Genomic DNA, 15,409 nt, shown 5'->3' with positions numbered 1-15,409 from the left:
CCTGGCACTCATTGATCTGAGCGAGGCTTTCAATCATCTCTTGGGTCCTGAAACTTCCTTTCTCAGCAAGGTAACTTCAGATCTGACACTTGACTTGCATAAAGGGACCCTGTCCTGCACATGGGTTAGACATAAAGGCTACTATAGACCTAAGGAGGTGAGATGTGTCAAATCCTGCACAAGCAAGCCATGGAACCCTTAAAAGGTCATCCATGGGGTCAGTTGGGATACCCACACCCAGCTTGATACAGCTGAACCTCACATTCACTAGGACTGAGGTCTTGGACAGGGGGCTGAGTGTTTTTTTCAAGGCCCCATGACAATGGGTGTCACAGAACACAGTCAGCCTTTGGAATCAGAACAGTGAGGTCCAGACCCAGCTCTGCTGTTGTTTTGTACTGCCTTTATTTTAGCTGAGAATGACACCAAATTAACCTTCTTCCTCCCACCAAGGAGGCCACCAAATGATGCACTTAGGCATTGGCAGGGATTCAGTGGGTGTCTTGTTTACTCAAAATCACCAGTCTTTCCAGGTACTCTACAATCTGTGAAATGGTGATTACATGTGTCCTAGCAAGAACTATGTGTTCTGGGCTTGGAAGCAGAGGAGCTGGTAGACCCACACATACCAAGGATGTAGAAATGCCAAGCTGACTGCAGCCCCTCCCCAAATAGCATCATTTTGGGACCCCCCCCCCCAGTCCACAGTGCAAGGGCTATGTCAGAGTTCCATGCTAAGTAGACCAGGGACTCTAGCTGCTACAGTGATCATGCCCTCTCACATAGCATTGACACACAAAGAACACACATACTCATTCACAGAGGAGCAAGCACAACCAAGAATACACACACACACACACACACACACACACACACACAGCATATACACTCATACAGGTACACATACATGCTTGTGCACACATAAGAACATCACACACACACACAAAGGAACAAACACACCTGAAGACACACAGAACTCATACACATATATCAACACAGCACACATACACAGGAGCACAGAAGCACACACACACAAAGACACACAGCATTCACACACACACACACACACACACACACACACACACACATTCAGTACAACACATTCATACCCTCAGGAGAGCAAACACACCTGAGTACACACAGCACTCACACACACACATACACACACACGTTCAGTATAACACATTCATACCCTCAGGAGAGCAAACACACCTGAGTACACACAGCACTCACACACACACATACATACACAATCACAGAGGAGCAAACAGACTTGTTCACGTAGCATATATACACACAGCATAGCATATATACACTCACACAAAAGCACATGCACACACAATTGTGCACACAGCACTCCCACCAGTATACACATGCACACACCTTCATAACCCATATGTGCCCACTGGAGCATGCACATGCTTGTGCACAGAGATCACAAACATACATCAGCACAGTACATACCCAACCGCCAGGGCATGCACACAACTCTGCAAACAGCACCCGCAATATTCACAAGCACACACACATGCAATTAAGAGTCTATTGGAAATTCAGAGTCTGAGCTCCATGGTTCTCATCAGACTCAAATGCTCTGGGACCAGTTAGGAGAAGGATACAATCACTGTAGTCACTGGGGACTGCAGACTTCCGGAAGGAGCTGGCCAGTGGAAATGTAGAAACCCCTGGTTGCAGTGTCCCATCTGCTTTCTCTCTTGAATGTCTCATAGCAGTCCCAGGCTGGTGGAGCTCTGCTGAGACTGTGGCCCCAGAACTTCTTCTAGGACACACAGGGATATAGAACCAGAAACTCAGCAGGGGACATGCTGTCTCCAGGCTCTGTGTCAATTTCAAAGAACTATATATACATGAACAGCTCGTTACTGGAGTTGCCACTCTCAAGGAGGAGGGGCCAAGATGCTACAGAGTCCAGGCAGGTGTCCATGTTCTCCCAGCACTGCCAAAGGAGGCCAGACACAGGGCTTCCAGAGAATACCAGCCTAAGACCATTGTGCCTCAGTGTAGTGAGATATCCACCCCGCCTGCACCTGTAGCACTGACCACACTTGTTTGTGTGTGGTCACAGGTGAGGACGTGACTGATTGGGAGTTTAGGACTGGTATCCAGGCAGGTGGCTCTCTCTTACATCCAGTTGAGTCTCGGGGAGCAGCCTGTGCGGATCCTTAGAGCAGGAACCTGAGGCAGTCATCTGCTTATTATGTGACTTCTCCCTGAAATAAATTATATTTAACCTGTATTTGAGCCTAGTTCCGTGAATCATTATCTGTGCCTCCATACCCCAGGTTGAGCCAGATGACAACCTCATATGGCCACTTCATGCAGATGTTCTGAGGGTCAACGGAGCCCAGTTTCTTGGAGAGGAAGCAAGGAGGAAGAGATACAGCACTGGCCCCAACATAGCATGGCTCTCTGCCTGACTGCAGTGAGTCCCTCGGGAGAGGGCACGGTGGTCCCCAGCTCTCCTGCTGCAGCCCTGCATGCTCTTCACTTTCTGTGTGCAGACCCTCTTAATTGCTCTTATTTGCTCTCTGTGGCTGTGATGAACACCATGAGAAAAAAAAAAAAAAACTGGGAGGAAAAGGTTTATTTCACCTTCTGGGTTACAGTCCATCATTGAAGGAAACTGATGCAGGCATGCAAATGGGGAGCTTGAAGCAGAAACCACAAAAGGCTGTTTCCTGGCTTATTCTCAGGTTCACGGTCAGCTACCTCTCTTACAAAGCCCAAGCTGCCTGCTTAAGGATGGTACCACCCACAGTGGGTTTGGCCTTCCTGTGTCAGTTAGCTATCAAGAAAATGTCCCCACTGACACACCTACAGGTCATAAAAGGGGGCCAATTCTTCAAGGGAGGTTCCCTTTTCCCAAGTGTGTGTCGAGGTGACAACCAAGATTAGCCATCACAGAGCCCATCTCCCAGATCTCTGCAAGCTGAGAGCCCTCAGGAGATCCAGATCCCAGACCCATCTGTTTCTCCTTTCTACACAGTGACTCACAGTCTACACAGTGACTCACCAAGTCACTGTGTCCCATGCCCAGGATACAGAAGGGACTGCAGGATAGAGGCCTGTTATACAGCATGACCAAGACTCTTTGATCCCAGCCAGCCAAGGTCCTATGAAGAGGTCCTGTCAAGGCCCAGTCAGCAGGAGACCCAACTTGGTCAAATGTGGTGGTTGTTATTCCTCCCTGAGACCTAGAGTCTAGCTTGTGCACCCAGCATTCCCTAGGGGCTGCCTCGGACATCCCTGTTATACAGAGGAGGAAACCGAGGCAGTTAGCACTTAGAGCCACACACCAGGAGGTAACCTGGAGTCACAAGTCTCATCTGCCACTGGATACCCCACACCCAGTGCCTGACTTGTGCACGCTGGGGAAGGGTCTGGATGCCATGCTCCCTACCCCCATTTTCTGCACCATCAGGATGACATGTGTCTGAATTAGCTCACATGTGACTGGGGAAAGTGGCCCAGTTTAAAAACAGATTTGTCCATGAATATTCATGTCTTTTGGGAACAGAACCACTGCAGATAAGTGCTGGGTCCTTGTTTTGAACATTTCTCAGATTAGGGAAACCTGCAGCTTCCTGGTCACCCCTGCCCATGTTTACGGATAATTACTTGTCGGAAGCTCTGTAGCGTCTGCAACTAAGGCCTCCCTTTCTTTCCTGGGGTCGGTTCTGCTCTGAATTTGCTATGTGCTCGCACCATCTGGAAGGTGTAATTTGCAGCTCAATTACTTCTTAGGCTCTTAAGAACTGCTTTTCCCCAGTGGGTGTTTCTCCTCAAAAGTTACTTTCCTTTTTTTTAATACATAATTTCCTTTAAAATACCCACGTTATGCTTTGCTCCTGAATATTCTATAAAAATGACACTGTGACCTCTGTGACAGAGGGGTAAAGGCTAATCCACTTGGCATTTCAGCTAGCATGTGTGAAAATCAATCATGAATAGCCCCTGTCCTCTAAAGCCATCCACTGTCCCATGAACTATGCCCCAGGGTTTTGTCCAGAACATCAGTACCTCATGCACTCACAGGAACAAGGAAGCAAGGCATCCAGGAGGTGAGAAGGACTCCACAGGGCAGGACTACAGTGTGGTACCTACACAGAGGAGCTGTGAAGTGGATACTGACACTGAGCTACAAGCTACAGCTCAGGAAGGAGCTGGTCAGGATGTGGTCACTCTGGATCACAGGAACAGGGTGTATAAAGAAACAGAAACCATCGAAGGAGGTAAGACCAAGAGATGCCCAGAGGTATCAGGCATGTGGGGCACAGTAAGAGCAAAGTGTTCAGTAGAAAGGCTCAGAGCACTAAAGAGGTTTGAGCATCACCTCGGTGGACACAGTTTGGATCAGAAGATGATACTCAGTAGCTCAAATGGGTGGAGATGCTCATCCAGTCTCATAAGATCCAGGACCAAGGATTAAGGAAATGGGGCTGGACAGCCATCCTGCTGTGTCAAGAACCCTCCAGAATCTCATTGAGGTGGGGCAGAACATTACCACTACATATAATATTCTCCCTAGGTAGAAGGTTCTAGAGCTTTCCTTTAAGGTTTCCCATAGTGGCAACGATGTCCAAGTGCTTTCGGGATAAAACCAGCATGCCTGGACACTGTCTTGACCAGGGGTTATTCCCTAGGGGAGAGGAATCCTTAACTGTTGCCTGTCACCAATTCTGAGGGCTCTTCAACACCAAAAATGATAAAGGCCCTGGACCTAAAGGACTCTTGATTTAAAAGAACATAGAGATGGGACTTGCCTCCAGATAGAGCAGCTGTCACCCTCCCTCCAGTGATGGGCATAGAAGGGGAACTAAAATGGAAACCCAAATGAAAGCAAAGATCATCCACCAATCCAACTTTTGAGATCAGTAAGTGTAATACTCTGTTGACAAATCAAAGACAGAAAACCATATGATTGCATCATTTGATGCAGAAAAAGGCATTTGACAAATCTAACCCAGGATTGGGGGGGGGGGGAAGCACAGGAGAAAGGGCTGGGGCTTTCCGAAACTTTAAAGATAAGAGAGAATTAGCTTCAAGAATATTAGTAAAAAATAAATCTACTTCTAACAAGCCAAGTTGACAAACTAAACGCTTTGCTCCCACACTTAAGAGCAAAGCCTGTGAGCCCTCACCATTGTTACTCAACACTGTGCTGGGCATGTGCACAAGCCACAGCATCCAGATGTAGGTTAAGGAGCATCTTGAAGGAGTCAGCTCTCTCCTTCTACCTTGAGGATGCTGGGAATTGAACTCAGGCCATCTGGTTTGGTGACGGACACCTTTACCCACCAGGCCATGTATCCAGCCCAAGGACACGGTTTTTGAATGCAGACTAGGGAAGAAGAAATAGAGACATCCCGGCTTTCACAGTGCTGTGACCATCTATATAGAAAATTTCCCCAATGATACCAAAAGCAAAAAACTCTCAGAACTGATTAGTGAATTCACAAGGTTCATACACAAAACTATATTGTGTTTCCACTAACAAGTGATTACACGGACAGTGAGATTAAAACCATTAGGCAACCAAATATTCACAGAAAAATTGAGTGAAAATTCTTTTAAAAATATGTACACCTTCATCTGTCAGGAACTACAAAACATTGTCTGGCATTATGGTGCACATCTTTGATCCCAGGACTCAGGAGGCAGAGGCAGTCAGATCTCTGTAATTTCAAGGTCTGTCTATTCTACATAGCAAGTTTTAGAACAGTCAGGGCAACACAGAGAGACAGTGTCTCAAACAATAACAACAATAAAAGAAAACCAAACCTAAGAAAGTCAAAGGAGATGTAAATAGGTGGAGGCATTTGTGTTCAGGGTTTCAAATGCTCAACAGTAAATATGTCAATTCTCTTTAAATTAATACATTTAACACACAATTTCTATTTTTAAAAATTGTGTTTTTAGATCAAAAACTTCTATTTGAAATGTACATGAAAAATACAGGGAACTAAAACAGGAAAAACGACTCTGAATAAAATGGCAGAATTCAGCGCTCCAATGTTAAGACTTTTATGTAGCTGCAGCAGTCAAGAGTTTGTGGTACCCACAGTGGGATGGATGCATAGGTCAAGGGAACAAATACAGAACTCAAACAATGAATACAATCCAATCCACAAGTGTGTGTTCAACTGGATTTTAACAAAGGTCCAAAAGCAATTCAATGGAAGAAAGAACTATCAACAAGCCATTCTGGAGCAATAAAGAAAGGGAAGAAGAAGAACAGGAGACAGACAGACAGACAGACAGACAGACAGACAGACAGACAGATTCTGGCTTATGTCATACTTTGCAGAAAATTGAACTGAAAATAGATCCTGAACTTGAGTGTAAAACTACAAAACAATTATAATAAACATACAAGACTTTTTTTAAAAAGGATCTACAACCAAGCAATGAGTCCTTCTTTAAACTTTGTGTATATGCCAGGGGTGAGTGTGTGCACATGTAAGTGTAGGAAGCCACAGAGTTGAGACAAGTGCATTGGTGTCTCCTGGAAATGGAGTTAATGGGCAATATGAGCTGCCCAGTGGGTGCTGAGAACCAAGCTTGGGTCCTGTGTAAAAGCAGTACATGTTCTTAACTGCTGAGGCCACTTCGAAGTCTCTCAAGCAAAGAGTTGTTTGACATGACATCTAAATCACAATCCAGGGAGCTGGGGAAATGGCTCCATCGGTAACATGCATGATCTGCAAGGATGAGGACATAAAGTTAAGATCCCCTGCACCCACATAAAAATCTGGGAGAAGCAGGGCACACCTATAACCCCAGCACTGGGGAAGCTGAAACAGGCAGATCCCCAGAGCTCAATGGCCGGATAATCTAGCCAAATTGACAAGCTCCATGTTTAGCAAGAGATCTTGGCTTAAAGATATAGGTGGAGAGGAACTGAGTAAGCTACCCATCCTTAACCTCTGGCATGCATGCATGCATATATACATACATACATACATAAATACATACATACATACATACACACACACACACACACACACACACACACAAGACAAAGACCAAGAGACAGATATAGAGCACAATCTATAAATTAGCTAGTTTGTATCAAAAGTGGTCATTTTAATTCTGAAGACACCAGAAGAGGTTGTGAAGATTAACTACATATGGGGGTAAATGTCTGCAAATCACACACGTATATACACTGTGAGCAATCCCTTTCTAGAACACACACAGAATGCTCAGAACTAAACCACTTGAAACCTGAAAACCCCATCGGAAGGGGCTGCAGATATGAATGGTCACTTTACCAATGAATGGCATCCAAAAAGGCATAGAGAAAATAATGCATGAAAATGTGGGTGACTAACCCAGGAGTACACATGAAAGCCACAGTAAAAGACCCCTTGCTGGAATGACTATGACAGCCAATTCTGGGGAGGGTGCTGAGGTACTGGATCATGTCAACATTGCTGGTGTGAAGGAGGAGCCTTCCCAGTCTCCTATGAACTCAACTCCCATTGCTCCACAGCCCAGCAACTACACTTTGAGATATTTATCCCAGGGCAATGAAAAACAGAGAAATTATGGTCACACATAATTCTTTTTTCTTTTTCTTATTTAAATTAGAAACAAGCTTGTTTTACATGTCAATCCCAGTTCCCTCTTCCTCACCTCCTCCCCTGCCCCCCACCAACCCCCTATTCCAACCCCTTTCTGCTACCCAGGGAGGGTGAGGCCTTCCATGGGGGATGTTCAAAGTCTGTCATATATATCATTTGGAGCAGGGCCTAGGCCCTCCCCCCTCCCAGCCTAGACATGTGGAATAGGCTCCCAAAGTCCATTCTTATGCTAGGGGTAAGTACTGATCTACTACCAGAGGCCCCATAGATTGCAGAGGCCTCCTCACTGATACCAACCTTCAGGGGGGTCTAGATCAGTCCTATGCTGATTTCCCAGCTATCAGTCTGGGGTCCATGAGCTCCCCCTTGTTCAGGTCAGCTGTTTCTGTGGTTTTCCCAGCCTGGTCTTGACCACTTTGCTCATCACTCCTCCCTCTCTGCAACTGGATTCTAGAGTTCAGTTCAGTGTTCAGCTGTGAGTATCTGCTTCTGCTTCCATCAGCTACTGGATGAAGGCTCTAGAATGGCATATAAGTTAGGAATCAGTCTCATTACCAGAGAAAGGCATATAAGGTAGCCTCTTATTGCTTAGATTGTTAGTTGGGGTCAACCTTGTAGATCTCTGGACATTTCCCTAGTGCTAGATTTCTCTTTAAACCTATAATGGCTCCCTCTCTGATGAATCTCTTATTTTGTTCTCCTCTGTTCTTCCCCTGACTGGATCTTGCTCTCTCAGGTCCTTCCCTCCCCTCCTCTTCTCCCCTTCTCTTTCTCCCAACTCCTTCTCCCCTCCCCCATGCTTCCAATTAGCTCAGGAGATCTTGTCCCTTTCCCCTTCTCTGGGGAACCATGTATGTCTCTCTTAGGGTCCTCCTTGTTTCTTGCTTCTCTGGAGATGTGGACTGCAAGCTGGTAATCCTTTACTCTATGTCTAAAACCCATATATGAGTGAGTGCATACCATGTTTGTCTTTTTGTGACTGGGCTACCTCCCTCAGGATGGTTTCTTCTAGTTCCATCCATTTGCCTGCGAATTTCAAGATTCCATTGTTGTTGTTGTTGTTGTTGTTGTTATTGTTGTTGTTGTTGTTGCTATTTTCCTTGAGTAGTACTTCATTGTGTAAATGTATGAGGGGCATCTAGGCTGCTTCCAGGTTCTGGCTATTACAAGTAATGCTGCTATGAACATGGTTGAACAGATGTCCTCGTTGTATGAATGTGCATCTTTTGGGTATATGCCTAAGAGTGGAATTGCTGGATCTTGTGGTACACTGATTCCCATTTTCTTGAGGAGCTGCTAGACTGATTTCCAAAGTGGCTGTAGGAATTTACACTCCCACCAGCAGTGGAGGAGTGTTCCCCTTTCTCCATATCCTCTCCGGCATAAACTGTTGTTGGTGTTTCTGATTTTAGCCATTCTGACAGGAGTAAGATAGTATGTCAGAATTTTTTTTTAACTTTGAAAGCTCAGCCTTAGCTTAGCCTTGGTTTTTTTTTTTTTTTTTTTTTTTTTTTTTTTTTTTTTTTTTTTTTTTTTTTTTTTTTTTGTCCTCCATTTTATTTGAATTAGAAACAAGTTTGTTTTACATGTCAATTCCAGCTCCCTCTCCCCTTCCCCCATGTTCCCAATTTGCTCAAGAGATCTTGTCCCTTTCCCCTTCTCTGGGGGACCATGTATGTCTCTCTTAGAGTCCTCCTTGTTGCCTAACTTCTCTAATGGTGTGTATTGTAGGCTGTTAATCTTTTGCTCTATGTGTAAAATCCATATATGAGTGAGTGCATGCCATGTTTGTCTTTTTGTGACTGGGTTACCTCGCTCAGAATGGTTTCTAGTTCCATCCATTTGCCTGCGAATTTCAAGATTCCAATGATTTTTTCCGCTAAGTAGTACTCCATTGTGTAAATGTACCACATTTTCTGTATTCATTCTTCAATTGAGGGGCATCTAGGTTGCTTCCAGGTTCTGGTTATTATAAATAATGCTGCTATGAACATAGTTGAACAGATGTCTTTGTTGTATGTGCTTCTTTTAGGTATATGCCTAACAGTGGGATTGCTGGATCTTGTGGTAGACTGATTCCCATTTTCCTGAGGAGTCGCCATACTGATTTCCAAAGTGGCTATACAAGTTGGCACTCCCACCAGCCGTGGAAGAGTGTTCCTCTTTCTCCACACCCTCTCCAGCATAAGTTATCATTGGTGTTTTTGATTTTAGCCATTCTGACTGGAGTAAGATGATATCTCAGAGTTGTTTTGATTTGCATTTCCCTGATGGCTAAGGATATTGAGCACTTTCTATGTGTCTTCCAGCCATTTTAGATTCCTCTATTGAGAATTCTCTATTTAGTTCTGTAGCCCACTTTTTAATTGGATTATTTGGTGTTTTGATGACTAGCTTCTTGAGTTCTTTGTATATTTTGGAGATCAACCCTCTGTCAGATGTGGGGCTTATGAATATCTTTTCCCATTCTGTGGGCTGCTGTTTTGTCTTGTTGACTGTGTCCTTTGCCTTACAGAAGCTTCTCAGTTTCAGGAGGTCCCATTTATTAATTATTGATCTCAGTGTCTGTGCTACTGGTGCTATGTTCAGAAAGTAGTCTCCTGTACCAATTCATTCCAGGGTACTTCCCACTTTCTCTTCTAAGAGGTTCCGTGTGGCTGGATTTATGTTGAGGTCTTTGATTCATTTGGACTTAAGTTTTGTACATGGTGATAGATGTGGATCTATCTATCTGCAGTCTTCTACATGACAGCATCCAGTTATGCTAGCACCATCTGTTGAAGATGCTTTCTTTTTTCCATCATATAATTTTAGCTTCTTTATCAAAAATCATGTGTTCATAGGTGTGTGGGTCCATATCAGGGTTTTCAATTCGATTCCATTGGTCTACCTGTCTATTTTTGTGCCAATACCAAGCTGTTTTCAGGACTATAGATCTAAAATAAAACTTGAAGTCAGGAATGGTGATGCCTCCAGACATTGCTTTATTGTACATCATGCTCATAATTCACATCAGCAAACCTGATGCCACTTGGTGATAATAATAAATAAGACTTTGTATGGATCTCCAGAGATCTACACTGAGTGTGTGTGGGGGGGGGGGGGGGGAGAACCTATGATAAAACAAGTAGGTGCCCAAACCCACAGAGTCCTGGTGTCAGGAGTCCAGACACCAGCTGCCTGGAAACCATTCTCAGAGCCTCAGTAGCCCCAGTTTATAGTGCCCCCCCCACCTAGTCTTCATCCTAACTATGGCCCCAGGAACCCTTCTGAGGCATCTCAGGTTGTTGACACAGTCTCTGGCAGCTGTGGTGCATAAGTTTCTATTTCCTCAATGGCTCTCAGCTCCTAGAGGGCTCTCAGCCTTAGCCTTTGGTCCCCTGCAGAGTAGTATTCAACATGCTGTATGACCCTTGTTGCCAGTGAGAAATCTACATTCTAAAGGCTCCTTTATTAGCTCAGCCACATCCAGGTTGGCCCCATTGTTGATTATCTCACTGGCAATTGGCTAGGATCCTTAATCACATATGAGAGATCCCTTAGCTTGTGAATTTAATGTAAGACAACTATGTCAATCTTCCATCCTCAACAGGGTCTCCCAGATTCAGGGGGAGGGACGTGCAAGGCCTTCCCACTGAAAGGGAAGGGACCCTGGCCATGGGGGCTTTCTGCCATCCCTTCACTGAATACAATTATGAAGAAATAGGGAGTTTTCGTCTTCTGCCTTTTTCTTTCTCCCCTCTAAGCCATCCATCTTCAGATGTCATCAGACTATTGCATAATAAAGAGGGAGATATGCAGTTGGCAGAGACCTGGCACACTAAAATCCAGGCTCCAGCATCATTAGTGCCAGACTTAGAAGAAAATGTTAAATGAGGGCTTTATTTAGAGCATGAAATGCTGGGCTTAATCTTGCAAGTCTAAGTGATTTCCAGAAGAAAGGAACAGCAGACTCTATCCCTTCCATACCCAACAGCCTGCCTAGAGCAGCTAAGCAGCATGTGGGGCTCCTTTGGGTCAGCATTGGTGCACAAACACAGAGACCCTCATGGAGCTGCAGCCTTGGCACAGTGCAACTTGATGGGAGTAGACACTCGAAGTGGACTCAGTGTTTTCAGAAAGGGCTGCAACAAACAGACTGCAGGTATGCAGCCACTGGCCCTGGGCACCCAGGAGCCACGTGGGACTTCTTTTCTTAGAAACCAAGTCAGGCCTGGGGTCCTGCTTCCCTCAACCCACACCCTAGCACTGAAAGTCTGAGTCAAAGGCTGGGGCTGTCCAACCTGCAGAATTCCAGAGCCAGAAGACCTCCCAGGGGCCCTTGAGAAGCTTCTTCCTCACAGGTGGCCTCCTCATTGCTAACAAGAGGTGTGGGGTCAGATGATCTCTGTGATCCCTTCAGCTCCCTGAATCTGCAGAATGGCATTAGCAAACCCTAAGATTCATTGCTGGAGCTGGTCATGGTGTCAGAATCTGGGGGTGGGGGGTGTCATTTTGGCATCCAGAGAAAGATCACCCCATTCTCCTCATTAGGAAACCACTGGTCTGTGAATGAGCAACAGAATGAGAAAACACACAGTGCATTTGAAGACATGTGAAATTAGACAGTCTCTGGAGAGGTTCGGAAACTTTCACAACAGGACTGGGTGGCCACAAACACGGGGGGGGACACACTGGGGAGGTGCCCTGCTCCGTGAAAGATGGGGCCATGCTTCTGTGTACTCCAATGACTCGCTAGAAAGCTCACTAACTAGATAAAAGTCATGGTTTTATCTCTTTGATGGTGTTTGAAATCTGATTTCAAACCGAGCTGCGTATTCACCTAGGTCGACAAAGGCCTTTGCCAGGCTGCACCACTATTTTTTCTATTTTTTGCTTCAGGAAACAGAAATCCTTCATGTTTTGTCCTGGATTTGGTCACATCTGTCTGGGCTGGGAAAACAAGCCACAGATAGGACACTTAAACAACGAGCACTTACTGCTAACTGCTCCGGATCTCTCTTTCTCTCTCTCTCTCTCTCTCTCTCTCTCTCTCTCTCTCTCTCTCTCTCTCCCGCTGTATGCCACTGACCTCTTGTGGGGGTGGGAGGAGATGCTCTCCAGTGCACTCTTCCTTGAGAACACTAATCCTAGCATGCAGGCACCACCTCCTGAACTCATGTAACCCTGGTTACCATCCAGGTCCTGCCTACTCCCATCACATTGGCCTTAGGATAGTTGTGTTGTTGATTTGATTTTGGTTTCTGTTTTGGTTTGCTGTGGAAAGACAAAAGTCACTGCTCTTGTGGCGCAAGAAACACACTCTTTCCTGCTTAACTCCTATTAGGTCACATTTGGTCCTGGGGACTAGCACACAGCTGCCTGTACTCTAGACATCATGAAGAGTACAGGACTTCACAAGGCCCTGTCTCCATCCACAGCACTGTAAAGAAAACCATGAAAATCAATGGATGGGTGAGTGGATGGATGGGTGGGTGGGTAGGTGGACAGATGAAGGTGGGTGGGGGAGCGGACAGGTGGGAAAGTACGTAGGTTGGGCAAATGGGTATGTGGGTAGACAAGCATATGGATAGATGAGTGAGGATGGGTGGGTAGGTGGATAGCTAGGTGGGAAAGTGGGTAAGTGGATGAGTAGATGGGTAGGTGGGTGGGTGGGTACATGGATGAACAGGTAGACTGATGGGGAGGTGGGTACATGGGTGAGGGCTTGGGTAGGTAGATGAAGAAAGGGATAGATGACTGTGTGGATGGGTAGGTGAGTGGATGGATGGATGAGTACAATTCTCATATCCCTTTCACTGCAGTCTCTCACAGAATGCCAGGAAAGTTTGCAGCTGCTCTAAATCCCCACCTTTTCTTACCCAAGAACCTAAAGCACAATTATGGACTTGATACTTAACCCTCAGCAAAGTCCAACTCCTGTGGACTCCAGGCACCACTTGTCAACAGGGAGGGTCCCACCACAGTCCAAGCCACATGAGACTGGGAGCTCACCAGAACACTTCACCAGCCATGGCTCCACATGATGGTGGCCATGCTGGTAGTTTCAGAGGGAAACAGAGGTCTCCTTAGAGCCCTGAAGCTGCCATCTGCCTCTGCTTTGCACACTTTCCTGGGCAACCACCACCCCTGTCTGCACAGGCTGTGAGACAGCATGATGCATGGTGCACACTGTGTTATCAATTGTCTAAAGCTAATCTCGGCATTTTGTTTGACATTGAGAGAAATGAGAGATTACTGGTGGCTGCTGACCTCTCACAGTCCTCTGGATGCTGGTGATTGGCACTCTCTTGCCTGAGCCAACAGCCAGGCTCTCTCCCAAGTACCCATGACCTCACCAAGCACTGCCAGGCCTCCTTGGGCTTACCAGCTTATCGTCTTTACATTTAGGAGGCACAAATGCCCATGTTCTACAATCCATTGTGTCTGTGGGACGTGATTGCAGGTGGAGGTCCCACTTTAATCTTCCCCTACAATTCTCACAGCCTCACAGGCAACACAATCACAGTAAGGAGCCTGGGATGTAGGTCATGGCACCAGCCCGCTAAACTTAATTTAAAGTCTCCCTTACTCACAAGGCGATCTTCCAATAAAGTGCTTTGTGTTCCTAAGGTGACGCTAATCTCCTCCTCTAAGAGGCCTGGTTTGCTGGAGGAAAGAGGGGGCAGAAAGCTTGTGTGCAGGCATTCAAGCGGCTGGAGGGGCAGCTAGGAGCTGAGCTGAGACACCCTGGGAGGGAAGAGGCTTTGTAGGAAGTGGGAGACTCTGTTCTGTGTGAGTCCTGTCTCAGGCTGGGTACACCTAAACAAACAACCATACCCTTTATCATGAACCCCTGTGTGCCCGACTCACACATAGACACATGCATGCATGCACACACATGCATACACACAACTCACACTGGTACGTGCACACACTCCTATGGACCCCAAGAACTCACTTAGCCAGTATGACCTAATACAATGAGGTCTGGCTACCTGATACAAGAACTTTCCCACCCACAAGGAACCAGGCTGGCAAGTAGCCTGCTTCTGTGATCAACATGGTTCAATAAGGTAAAGACTGAGACTCTGTCTACAGCGGGTAGAGAGGTTCAATGAACGCCAGTAACCTTGATACTGTGTTCTTTATCCTTGAAGTTGAGAAAATTGTGGGGTTAGGGCTATAACTCAGTTAGTACAGTGCTTGCCTAACATTCTTACAGTGCTGGGTTCAATCCCTAGCACCACATAAAACCAGGCATGGTGGCACTTGTCTGTAATGGTAGGTAGAGGCAGAAGATTATAAGATCAACTTCAGTTATGTAATGAATTTTAGACCAACCTGGGATGTACAACATCCTGTCTCCAAAAACAAAAGAAAAAATGACAGGTACACATGCATACACATACATACACACACATGAGCATGCACATGTGCACATGGACATGCTCGTGTACACACACACACACACACACACACACACACACACACACACACACTAGAAGCTGAATGAGATTGGTTGCTCTCACCCATGCTGGGTGACATCCAGGTTATACATAGTTTTTCAGGACAGCACATAATGGAACATAGGTTCCAAGACAGCCTGAGCTACATGAAATTTTACTCTCCCTCCCCCCTCCCCCCCAAAAAGCAAAATGGACCACCATAAACCAAATAACAAACCCTTGCTCCTCTTCTTCCATAGCCTTGAGGGATCAATTGCTATGGGAATTGACCTCCTTGTGGAAAGAAGTAGAAAAACCAATTAAATATATGAAATAACAGCTCTCAAGTACTGGACAACAGGTACCAAATAAATG

The sequence above is a fragment of the Cricetulus griseus genome, chromosome 3 (genome assembly GCF_003668045.3).
Source record: "Cricetulus griseus strain 17A/GY chromosome 3, alternate assembly CriGri-PICRH-1.0, whole genome shotgun sequence".
In the NCBI taxonomy this organism is placed as follows: domain Eukaryota; kingdom Metazoa; phylum Chordata; class Mammalia; order Rodentia; family Cricetidae; genus Cricetulus; species Cricetulus griseus.
This window is presented reverse-complemented; position numbering follows the sequence as displayed.